The 12,351-nt window shown below is 40.5% G+C and overlaps 1 protein-coding gene across 5 annotated transcripts in view; it reads left to right on the plus strand.

Annotated features, from left to right (window-relative positions):
* Positions 1-12,351, plus strand: part of SORCS1 (sortilin related VPS10 domain containing receptor 1) — a 575,198-nt gene that overhangs the window by 82,558 nt on the left and 480,289 nt on the right. The window lies entirely within an intron of this gene.

Below are 12,351 nucleotides of genomic sequence, written 5' to 3' on the forward strand. Positions count from 1 at the left end.
TTAGCATGATCCACTGAGTAATCAAGTTATGATGAGATTGACTTCCTGCAACACAACTATAATTCACAAATAAACACATACCTCTTATATTCATAGCGGCACTGGTCACAAGAGCCAAAACATGGAAGCAACTTAAATGTCCACCAACAGATGAAGGGATAAAGAATATGTGGTACCTATATACATTGGAATATTAGTCATAAAAAAGAATGAAATGCTGCCATTTGCTGCAACATGGACCTAGAGATTATCATACCAAGTGAAGTGAGTCAGAAAGAGAAAGACAAACACTATATGATATCACCTATATTTGGGATCCAGACATAGAGAACAGACTTACTGTTGCCAAGGTGGAGTGGGGATGAATTGGAACTTTGGCATTAGCAAAGGCAAACTGCTGTGTATAGAAAAGGTCCTACCGTACAGTACAGGGAACTATATCCAATATCCTGTGATAAACCATAATGAAGAATATTAAAAAGAAGAATGTACATACATATGCAAATGCACTTCAATAAAAATATTAAAAAATGATTGGCCTCCTGTAGAACAGAAAGGAAAAGATTAAAGAGGTAGTTTAGGGGTGGCTTCCCTGATATCTCAGCTGGTAAAGAATCCATCTACAATGCAGAACACCATGGTTTGATTCCTGGGTCTTCCTGGAAAAGGGATAGGCCACCCTCTCCAGTATTCTTGGCTTCCCTTGTGGCTCAGATGGTAAAGAACCCACCCACAATGCAGGAGACCTGGGTTTGATCAATAGGTTTGGAAGACCCCCTGGAGGAGGGCATGGCAACCCACTCCAGTATTCTTGCCAGGAGAATCCCCATGGACAGAGAAACCTGGAAGGCTACAGTCCATGGGGTCATAGAGTTGGACACAACTGAGTGACTAAGCACAGCACAGGCCTGCAGGTTCTGGAATAAGACAGACTTGAAACTGAGTTGTCTCTACAGTACTTCATAGCTTTGTGATGAAGTTGACAACCTCTCTGAACCTCTGTGGATTCAGTTATAAAATTCATCAGTAAGATGATAAGTGTAATGCATGTAACACCCTGTTTCTTAAGGAGTATATCAGCTATGATCAGGAAAGACAGATGGAGGAATAGAGAGAAGGTTCTAATGTAGAATAGCACCCTAGGGACCAACGGTGTCTTTTGAATTTTCTACAATCTCTTACTTTAAATATAATGTTTAAGGCATTCAGATAGACTGTAATTAATTTAGGATATTGTATATTACTTTTATTGTTTTAACAATTGAGTTTTAAAGATGAATAAAGAGTAAAACTTGTTAAAATTTGCTTTTCTAATTTTCATAACAATGGGCCAACTTTTAGGTCTCTGTGTTTGAAGTGTTTCTGGTGGAAGTGTGATACCTTCTTCATGTTTTGATTAGAGAAGGTCCTTCACATGCAGAGCTCTTTATAAAATGTTGCCCTGGTTGATTACCAAGGAGCAGATCGTACCAAGAAGTATGTTTTTACGAGACCACTCAGGGAGATACTAAAGGGCAGGGAAGCCTTGGCATACTGCAGTCCATGGAGGCTGCAAAGAGTCAGACATAACTTAGTGACCGAATGACAACACAGGGACTTGGAGATGGAATCACGGTTGTCAAAGAGTGTATGATTTTTTTTTTTTAATGTAATGTAAGGAAGTAAGTTGCCTTTAAATTGGAGGCATGATTGATGTTCAGAATCCCTCCTGGCTAATGCTAGAGTGACTCGAGTTCAAGGGAGATCATTTCATTTCACTGGTTGCCTGCAGATTGCAGAGGGTATCTCAGGGAGAGATTTAGTGCCAGGGAACTTAGCAGAAAGCCCTCTCTTGGCAGCGGGATGACTACACACTGAAAACAACATTATTGTTTAGTGGCAGCCACTCAGAAAAAGCACTGGGGGTTTTGTCATTCATTGGAAGACTTGGAGGGTGCTAATAAAATACATTAGAGGCAGGTTGTTCAAAATAGTTCTAAAAATGGAAAAGAATCCAAATGTTTATTGCAGCAATTTTATTGCTGGGAAACACGGGCTTTATGATCAGAGTGTTTGTAATATATTCAGTTGGGTCTCTGAAGAATTTCAGGCTGGTGAGAATTATTTGGATTGCATGAGCATAATTATGTTACAATTTGAGAGCTAAATCTCTCTTTGTTTTTATCATACATTTTATTTTATTAATCTTTTAGATGGGAGCTGCTCATGAGGAAAATTGTTCGCCCGCCAAAGGCAAGAGCTGGGGTCTGTCCAAGACCTTCATTATTAGCCAGTAAATCCGGGTTTTGTGTCAGCTCAGAGTTCTCCCTTTGGTGAGGTTTTCGTGGCATCTGTGTTAAATTCCACTGAGTCGTCACTCCACCAAGGATTCTAGTCAGAGACAATGAGTTTCTTACACAGAATCTTCCTGGTTTGTTTCTGGAGAATCTCTTGCCTCAAATTTTTGTTATCCACGTTCCAGAATTAGGGAGTCAAATATTTTTAGAGGGTTAATCAGCTGACATCCTGGCATCCAGCAAACTCTCTCTTTTCTTTTCTTCCCTTGTTCTGTAAGATAAAGCAGCAAGTCTTTGGTAATGGTGGTTATTGGAGCAAATGGTGATTGTTCACTCCCTTGGTGTCTCCTGCAGGAATAAATGCTATGATCGACTGAAGCAGCACACAAAGCCAACCCTCCACTCAAGCCAACGTTATAGAATGGGGCTATTTAAAATATTTAAAAGATGTACAGTTATTTAAAAGATACATAGCTCTCGTTTACTTAACATGGGACCCAGTTACTAATCGGATCTTTGTTAGCATACCTGTGGAACACCTCCCAAGAATGGTGACGATTATATTTTGTCAGAGATATTAACACCTTCAGAGCATTGCCTTATGATCCTACCACTATTTTTAATCAATAAAGTCTTGAGTGACTATTATGTATTTCATGAGAGATACAGTATCATAAAATGTGGCAAGTGGATTCAGTGAATTTAAGGCTAGTTTCAGGAGACCTTACATAAATACAACCACAGTGAAGCAATAAATGACTTTATAATTGTTCAGTACTAAATTATAAGATATAGGATGTTGTTGCTTTGGACTTTCAGAAGAGAGGGATGGTGGTTAGACAGTGGTGGTCCTAGAAGAATGGTCAAGTACAAACGTATAAGTGATTCAAAGTGTGAGGAGTTTCCTAAACACAGATGGTGGAGAAAAATGCAAAGAGCAGCTTGTGGGAGAAAACTGGGTGCTGAGGGAGGGTTAGAGAACTGGGTTGAATAGGAGAGGTGTGTCCAGACCAAAGGCATTCATTATTTTTGGAAGTGTTTTCATCGCTAGAAAACTCTTCAGTCTGGGATCTGGCCAAGACTGTTATGCAGGAGGATTTCACATGCAAAGTCCGTACCCCATAATTCAATGTCAAAGACAGTCTCCCCTCCCTTGAGTGACAAATTACCTTCTCTTTTCTAATCTTGTTTTGAATTCTCTGCAAGCTGAGTTAGAACGCTGGTGAATTGAATTAGTATTTTTTATCCCAAACATTTGTACTGTTCTAGGGTGGAACCCCCCTTTTTTTTCTATTTAACACTGTGACCTTTTTCTCCAAAAAGTTAACATTCTACAATGGAAGGTTTTCTTGCTGAATTAAAGAAAAGAGAATCATTTTCCCAAATAATTCTGTGACAGTATTTAATGCTGTGCATCACATAGGAAAGACACTTCAAAGTTAATATACTGGGCTTCCTCTAAATTTTTGAATCTCTGTTAATACTCATAGCACTTTATATTGATTATAAGTGATGAAGAAATAGCAGTTCCATTTAACAGGTGGGAACCATGAGTTTTCCAGGCCTTGAATGCTGGTTTGGAATTTTAAAAATTTGTGAAAAAGGCTTATCTGATTTCCCAAATTATCAACCCAATTCTCTTCCTAAATTCTGACCTCTTTTCCTAAATGTTCTCTTCTCCCCTAGTTGCCATATTCTCATCTAAATCTCTTCTTTCCCCCTTGATACATACAGCATGCGTAGAGTAGATTGTCATTTGCTAGACTCAGCAAAGGGAAGCACTGTGTTCAAGAAGAGGGGAAGCTCTGGAGTCAGATCGAGTTTGAGAACTGGCTCTGTGTTTCACATCAGTGTGGCCTCGATCCAGTTATTCAGCTCTTCTGTGTTTCATTTCTCTTAACTGTAAAAACATACAGTACTGGTGCCTGCATAATACATTGCTGTGGGGATTAAATGAGATATGATGTATCAAATGCTTAGTACGAGGCTTGTTTTATAATAGTAAACGTCGGCAGTTATTAATAACTTTATATTATGCTTGGTACAGCTGCTGCTGCTGCTGCTAAGTCGCTTCAGTCATGTCCAGCTCTGTGCGACCCCATAGACGGCATCCCACCAGGCTCCCCGGTTCCTGGGATTCTCCAGGCAAGAACACTGGAGTGGGTTGCCATTTCCTTCACCAATGCATGAAAGTGAAAAGTGAAAGTGAAGTCACTCAGTCGTGTCCGACTCTTAGCGACCCCATGGACTGCAGCCTACCAGGCTCCTCCGTCCATGGGATTTTCCAGGCAAGAGTACTGGAGTGGGGTTCCATTGCCTTCTCCTGGGTACAGCTAGTCTATTTTTATTGTATGGTTATCTTTGTTTTATGTTTTCCTAAGCTCCATCTTGCATTTCTTTTTGTGTAAACGTCTAGAAAATACCATAGTAAAGTGATACCTGTTAATTTATGTTTGACAATAACTAGTGGTGGGCTAAGTAGTAAGCTTAAAAGAATGATATAATTTTATAGTATGTATTTTTTAAACATTTTAAGATTGAGTTTAGAATTCATACAGCAGGTAACATTGATTATGTCACCTAATTCAAACTGTAAGTGTTTGTAAAAATGGTATTCAATTTTGGAAATCTGATTACTGAATGAAATGTTTAAGTATATTCAAGACTGGAAACATGGCTACACTATGCAGAAGACCTCAGAGATGCATCACAGGATAGAAACTAATAAAACATCAGAGGGGGGAAATGAAAAAAACAAAAAACACATGAAAGTCTAAGTCAGTGGAGACAGAAAGTATGAAGGAAGAGGACTGGCGATGAAAAATAGGACACATCCCTCCGAGGTAGAGTCATTAGAAGTAACAGATGCAGATAATCAACGAGCTGCTTTCATCTTGAAAAGCAGAACAGATAAAGGATGCATGTCACATCTGAGTGATGCAGTAGAAAGTCCTTCTCAAGATTTACTGAACAAACTATTCTGATGAAAAAAATGTTTCATTCATTCTAAAGTCCTAGACCTCCAGTATTGTGTGTGAGAAATGGCTTTGGGGATAGTAACACCTACCACTAGAATAGTTAGAAAAATAAACTCCAGTGAATATCTAGGATGATGTTCACCCTGTTCGCCTAGGATGATGTTCACCAGCTCACCATGAAGTTCACCTCACTGGGAATCAAAATCATATGTATCTATTTCCTCACAAAAACTTGTATGATGCTCTCCCCAAAGCTCCATCACTGGACTTATTAAGTGTTGATTCTGAGAACAAAGAGTAGATTATGCTTAGACTGAACCACATGAATACACAACATTTCTTTACACGCTGTTGATTATTAGTAAATATTTGTTGGAAGAAGGAATTAAACTTTGTTCAAATGCTGCATGTTATGCTGGTACAGACAGTTTTGTGATTTTGGGGGGTGATATGTTTATTGTTTAGATGAGATACCACAAGAAATATCCATGGTACGGGATGATATGTGCTAAGAAAAATATTTTAAAAGTCTTCTGTAGTCAGATAGGTTTGGGATATTCTGACTTATGCAGTGTTAAATAGATTTCTTGACTGTAGGACTTCAGAGAATTTAATATGCCTGAGTGCCCTGTGAATCATCAAGAAGTCTATATTGCTAAGCTTATTTCACTATAGGCAAGCTTTTCAAAGTATCTCACAGTACTATGTTTTGCTAAACACAGTCAAAAGCCTAGCAGGAGACTTTGATATTCACAATGTCATTAACTGCTTAGCGGCCCTCAGAAGCTGATGATCTGAGATAATGTGTAGTCAGCATCTAGGTTTCAGCCCTTGTATAGAATATTTCTTTGTTTGTTTGTTAGTGCTGATGTTGCTACTGCTGCTAAGTCGCTTCAGTCGTGTCCGACTCTGTGCGACCCCATAGATGGCAGCCCACCGGGCTCCCCTGTCCCTGGGATTCTCCAGGCAAGAACACTGGAGTGGGTTGCCATTTCCTTCTCCAATGAATGAAAGTGAAAAGTGAAAGTAAAGTCACTCAGTCACGTTTGACTCTTCATGACCCCATGGACTGCAGCCTACCAGGCTCCTCCGTCCATGGGATTTTCCAGGCAAGAGTACTGGAGTGGGGTGCCACTGCCTTCTCTGTGTTTGTTAGTGAGTCCAGCTATTTGTCACCTTCTCAATTTTCCTTCCAGGTGGTGTCACAATTTTCAAGTAATAAAACGTTGTTTCTTTATTGGGAAAAAAAAAGATATAAGAAGAAAAATTTTAGCTAGAAAATGGAAATTGTAGAGATATTAAGGAATAAAAAATTGAATTCAGCTGTGATTTTTTTTAAACAGCAACATGTCCACCATGTGATTTGTATAGAAACAAGAGTGATTCGAGAACAGATTGTACTAAATGCTCCAGCTAGTGCAAAAGTTGCTCTTCATATAGCAAATAGAACTTTACTGAAACTTAGACAGACCATTTGTATATGAAACTATGCATAAGAAGTGGACAGCTTTAGAAACATGAATTGAGAAATTCAGGACTCTGAAGGAAGTGTTCTGTATTTGTGAATTTCTGATGATTGTCATGATTTTTCCACTGAGGGTATTAATCTAGCTTCTGTTGGGTGGTAAGTTTACCCAGTTCTCTGTGCTATCTTTGGTGCCAAGAACATTTACTCTAAAAAAGGCATTGGCTTCATTTTGTAGCCAAGAAAACTGAGGTCCAGAGAGATCAAGACACTTGATAACCTCATCATACAGGACTGGAGTTTCAAAGCAAAGCCTGCCTACCTCCAAACTCTCTCGACTGCACTATACTTCTTTTTAATGAGAAAGCAACTTTCTTAAATTAGGATTAACTGAAGAGTCTGAATGGTCTAGTGGTTTTCCCTACTTTCTTCAATTTAAGTCTGAATTTGTCAAGGAGGAGTTCATGATCTGAGCCATAGTCAACTCCCGGTCTTGTTTTTGCTGACTGTATAGAGCTTCTCCATCTTTGGCTGCAAAGAATATAATCAATCTGATTTCGGTGTTGACCATCTGGTGATGCCCATGTGTAGAGTCTTCTCTTGTGTTGTTGGAAGAGGGTGTTTGCTATGACCAGTGCGTTCTCTTGGCAAAACTCTGTTACCCTTTTCCCTGCTTCATTCCATATTCCAAGGCCAAATTTGCCTGTTACTCCAGGTGTTTCTTAACTTCCTACTTTTGCATTCCAGTCCCCTATAATGAAAAGGACATCTTTTTTGGGTGTTAGTTCTAAAAGGTCTTGTAGGTCTTCATAGAACCGTTCAACTTCAGCTTCTTCAGCATTACTGGTTGGGGCATAGACTTGGATTACTGTGATATTGAATGGTTTGCCTTGGATACGAACAGATCATTCTGTCATTTTTGAGATTGCATCCAAGTAGTGCATTTCGGACTCTTTTGTTGACCATGATGGCTACTCCATTTCTTCTAAGGGATTCCTGCCCACAGTAGTACATATAATAGTCATCTGAGTTAAATTCAACCATTCCAGTCCATTTCAGTTCACTGATTCCTAGAATGTTGACCTTCACTCTTGCCATCTCCTGTTTGACCACTTCCAATTTGCCTTGATTCATGGACCTAACATTCCAGGTTCCTATGCAATATTGCTCTTTACAGCATTGGGCCTTGCTTTTATCACCAGTCACATCCACAACTGGCTATTGTTTTTGCTTTGGCTCCATCCCTTCATTCTTTCTGGAGTTATTTCTCCACTGATCTCCAGTAGCATACTGGGCACCTATTGACCTGGGGAGTTTCTCTTTCAGTATCCTATCATTTTGCCTTTTCATACTGTTCATGGGGTTCTCAAGGCAAGAATACTGAAGTGGTTTGCCATTCCCTTCTCCAGTGGACCACATTCTGACAGCCCTCTCTACCATGACCCGCCCGTCTTGGGTGGCCCCACGGGCATGGCTTAGTTTCATTGAGTTAGACAAGGCTGTGGTCCTAGTGTGATTAGATTGACTAGTTTTCTGTGACTATGGTTTCAGTGTGTCTGCCCTCTGAGGCCCTCTTGCAACACCTACCATCTTACCTGGGTTTCTCTTACCTTGGACGTGGGGTATCTCTTCATGGCTGCTCCAGAAAAGTGCAGCCACTGCTCCTTACCTTGGATGAGGGGTATCTCCTCCTGACACCCCTCCTGACCTTGAACATGGAATAGCTCCTCTAGGCCCTCCTGCTCCCATGCAGCCACCGCTCCTTGGATGTGGGGTTGCTCCTCTCGGCAGCCGCTCCTGACCTTGGGCATGGGGTTCCAATGCCCTTGGTCGTGGGGTTGCTCCTCTCCGTCACCACCCCTGACCACTAGACCATTCAGGTGTGACCTAAATCAAATCCCTTATGATTATACAGTGGAAGTGAGAAATAGATTTAAGGGCCTAGATCTGATAGATAGAGTGCCTGATGAACTATGGACTGAGGTTCATGACACTGAACAGGAGACAGGGATAAAGACCATCCCCATGGAAAAGAAATGCAAACAAGCAAAATGGCTGTCTGGGGAGGCCTTACAAATAGCTGTGAAAAGAAGAGAAGTGAAAAGCAAAGGAGAAAAGGAAAGATATAAGCATCTGAATGCAGAGTTCCAAAGAATAGCAAGGAGAGATAAGAAAGCCTTCCTCAGCAATCAATGCAAAGAAATAGAGGAAAACAACAGAATGGGGAAGACTAGAGATCTCTTCAAGAAAATTAGAGATACCAAGGGAACATTTCATGCAAAGATGGGCTCAATAAAGGACAGAAATGGTATGGACCTAACAGAAGCAGAAGATATTAAGAAGAGGTGGCAAGAATACACAGAAGAACTGTACAAAAAAGATCTTCATGACCAAGATAACCACGATGGTGTGATCACTCACCTAGAGCCAGACATCCTGGAATGTGAAGCCAAGTGGGTCTTAGAAAACATCACTATGAACAAAGCTAGTGGTGCTGATAGAATTCCAGTTGAGCTATTTCAATCCTGAAAGATGATGCTGTGAAAGTGCTGCACTCAATATGCCAGCAAATTTGGAAAACTCAGCAGTGGCCACAGGACTGGAAAAGGTCAGTTTTCATTCTAATCCCAAAGAAAGGCAATGCCAAAGAATGCTCAAACTACTGCACAATTGCACTCATCTCACACGCTAGTAAAGTAATGCTCAAAATTCTCCAAGCCAGGCTTCAGCAACATGTGAACTGTGAACTTCCCGATGTTCAAGCTGGTTTTAGAAAAGGCAGAGGAACCAGAGATCAAATTGCCAACATCCTCTGGATCATTGAAAAAGCAAGAGAGTTTGAGAAAAACATCTGTTTTTGCTTTATTTACTATGCCAAAGCCTTTGACTGTGTGGATCACAATAAACTGTGGAAAATTCTTCAAGACATGGGAATACCAGACCACCTGACCTGCCTCTTCAGAAACCTGTATGCAGGTCAGGAAGCAACAGTTAGAACTGGGCATGGAACAACAGACTGGTTCTAAGTAGGAAAATGAGTATGTCAAGGCTCTATATTGTCACCCTGCTTATTTAACTTATATTCAGAATACATCATGAGAAACGCTGGGCTGGATGAAGCACGAGCTGGAATCAAGATTGCCGGGAGAAATATCAATAACCTCACATATGCAGATGACACCACCCTTCTGGCAGAAAGTGAAGAGGAACTAAAGAGCCTCTTGATGAACGTGAAAGTGGAGAGTAAAAAAGTTGGCTTAAAGCTCAACATTCAGAAAACCAAGGTCAGGCATCTGGTCCCATCCGTTCATGGGAAATAATTGGGGAAACAGTGGAAACAGTGACAGACTTAATTTTTTTGAGCTCCAAAATCACTGCAGATGGTGACTGCAGCCATGAAATTAAAAGACGCTTACTCCTTGGAAGAAAAGTTACGACCAACCTAGATAGCATATTCAAAAGCAGAGACATTACTTTGCCAACAAAGGTCCGTCTAGTCAAGGCTATGGTTTTTCCAGTGGTCATGTATGGATGTGAGAGTTGGACTGTGAAGAAAGCTGAGTGCCAAAGAATTGATGCTTTTGAACTGTGGTGTTGGAGAAGACTCTTGAGAGTCCCTTGGACTGCAAAGAGATCCAACCAGTCCATTCTAGAGGAGATCAGCCCTGGATGTTCTTTGGAAGGAATGATGCTAAGGCTGAAACTCCAATACTTTGGCCACCTCATGCGAAGAGTTGACTCATTAGAAAAGACTCTGATGCTGGGAGGGATTGGTGGCAGGAGGAAAAGGGGACGACAGAGGATGAGATGGCTGGATGGCATCGCCTACTTGATGGACATGAGTTTGAGTGCACTCCGGGAGTTGGTCATGGACAGGGAGGCTTGGCGTGCTGTGATTCATGGGTCACAAAGAGTCGGACACGACTGAATGACTGAACTGAACTGAACTGAAGAGTCACTATTTCTGACTTGTGGTATCAGAATTTCAAGCCCTTTATTTTAATATCTAAAATCCAGTATAATATGATTAGTTCTAAAACTTCACTATCTGATTTAGGAAACTCACAGTAATTATCTTTAATTTTCTTCCAGGTTGTACTCAATAAGGCTGATTTTTATAGATGCCCACTGCCCCATTTTTGGATAGTTATGCCTTGAATAGCTACTGTCTAACAAATAGTGAACATTCAATAAATGTGAGTTACCATTATCAGAAACAGACATAGAGAATAGACTTAGGGGCATGGGGAAAGGAGAGGAGAGGGTGAGATGTATGGAAACTCACATTACCCTATGTAAAATAGATAGCCAACAGGAATTTGCTGTATGGCTCAGGAAGCTCAAACAGGGGCTCTGTATCAACCTAGAGGGGTGGGATGGGAGGCAGATGGGAGGGAGGTTCTAAAGGGAGGGGATGTATGCCTACCTATGGCTGATTCGTGCTGAGGTTTGACAGAAAACAACAACATTCTGTAAAGCAATTATCCTTTAATAAAAACAAAATTACATGTAACTTTGAAAAAAATAAAATATCAGGCAAAAATAAAATAAAAAACAAATATGAGTTATCATTATCTATGGTAACAGGTAGTGACAGAAATTCTGCTATAGAATGCATCTTATTTAGATGCATGATGCTGGATGCTTGGGGCTGGTGTACTGGGACGGCCCAGAGGGATGGTATGGGGAGGGAGGAGGGAGGAGGGTTCGGGATGGGGAACACATGTATACCTGTGGCGGATTCATTTTGATATTTGGCAAAACTAATACAATTATGTAAAGTTTAAAAATAAAATAAAATTAGAAAAAAAAAAGAACAATGTAAAAAAATAAAAAAATAAAAAGTATCCAAGCCCACATTAAATGTTATGTTCTCCATGTAACCTTCTCTAGTCTCCTGATTTAGAATATCTCTCCATATCTTAAGTGTACATAGTGCTATATTTAGCATTTATAAATAGTGATATTTAGCATTTCTTTATTGTTTTTATAAGAGCTAGTGTAGTCTAGGTAAGCACAGAGGGTTTGGAGTCAGAATGCCTGGCATTAAACGTTCCTCCACCATTTATTATCTATATGACTTGGGTAATGTATTGATAGCTTAAATTTTCTATGCTTCAGTTTCCTTGTCTGTAAAATGGAGATGCATACTAAAAATATCTCTTACATGCCATTGCGAACATTCAGTGTGTTAGCATCTGTTAGGCTTCCAGGTGGTTCAGAGGTAAAGAATCCACCTGCCAACATAGGAGCCGCAGGAGACATGGGTTTGATCCCTGTGTCAGGAAGATCCCCTAGAGGAGGAAATGGCAACCCACTCCAGTATTCTCGCTGGGAAGTCCGATGGACAGAGGGGCCTGGCAGGCTGCAGTCCATGGGGTCGCAAAGAGTCAGACATGGCTGAACGATTGAGCATGCATGCATGCAACCATATGTTAGACATTTGGATGAGTGACTGGCAGGTGTTTCTACTCAGTAAATGGTAGCTGTTATTGAATTCAAGGAAAGCTTTACCCTCAACTGGATTATAAGCTCCTTAAGGACTAGGGCCAAACCTAATTCACCTCTGTCTGGCAAATTATAGGCACCAGATAAATATTTCCATTTGAGACATGCATTGAATGAATGCTTA

The sequence above is a fragment of the Bos mutus genome, chromosome 26, assembly GCF_027580195.1.
Source record: "Bos mutus isolate GX-2022 chromosome 26, NWIPB_WYAK_1.1, whole genome shotgun sequence".
Taxonomy (NCBI): domain Eukaryota; kingdom Metazoa; phylum Chordata; class Mammalia; order Artiodactyla; family Bovidae; genus Bos; species Bos mutus.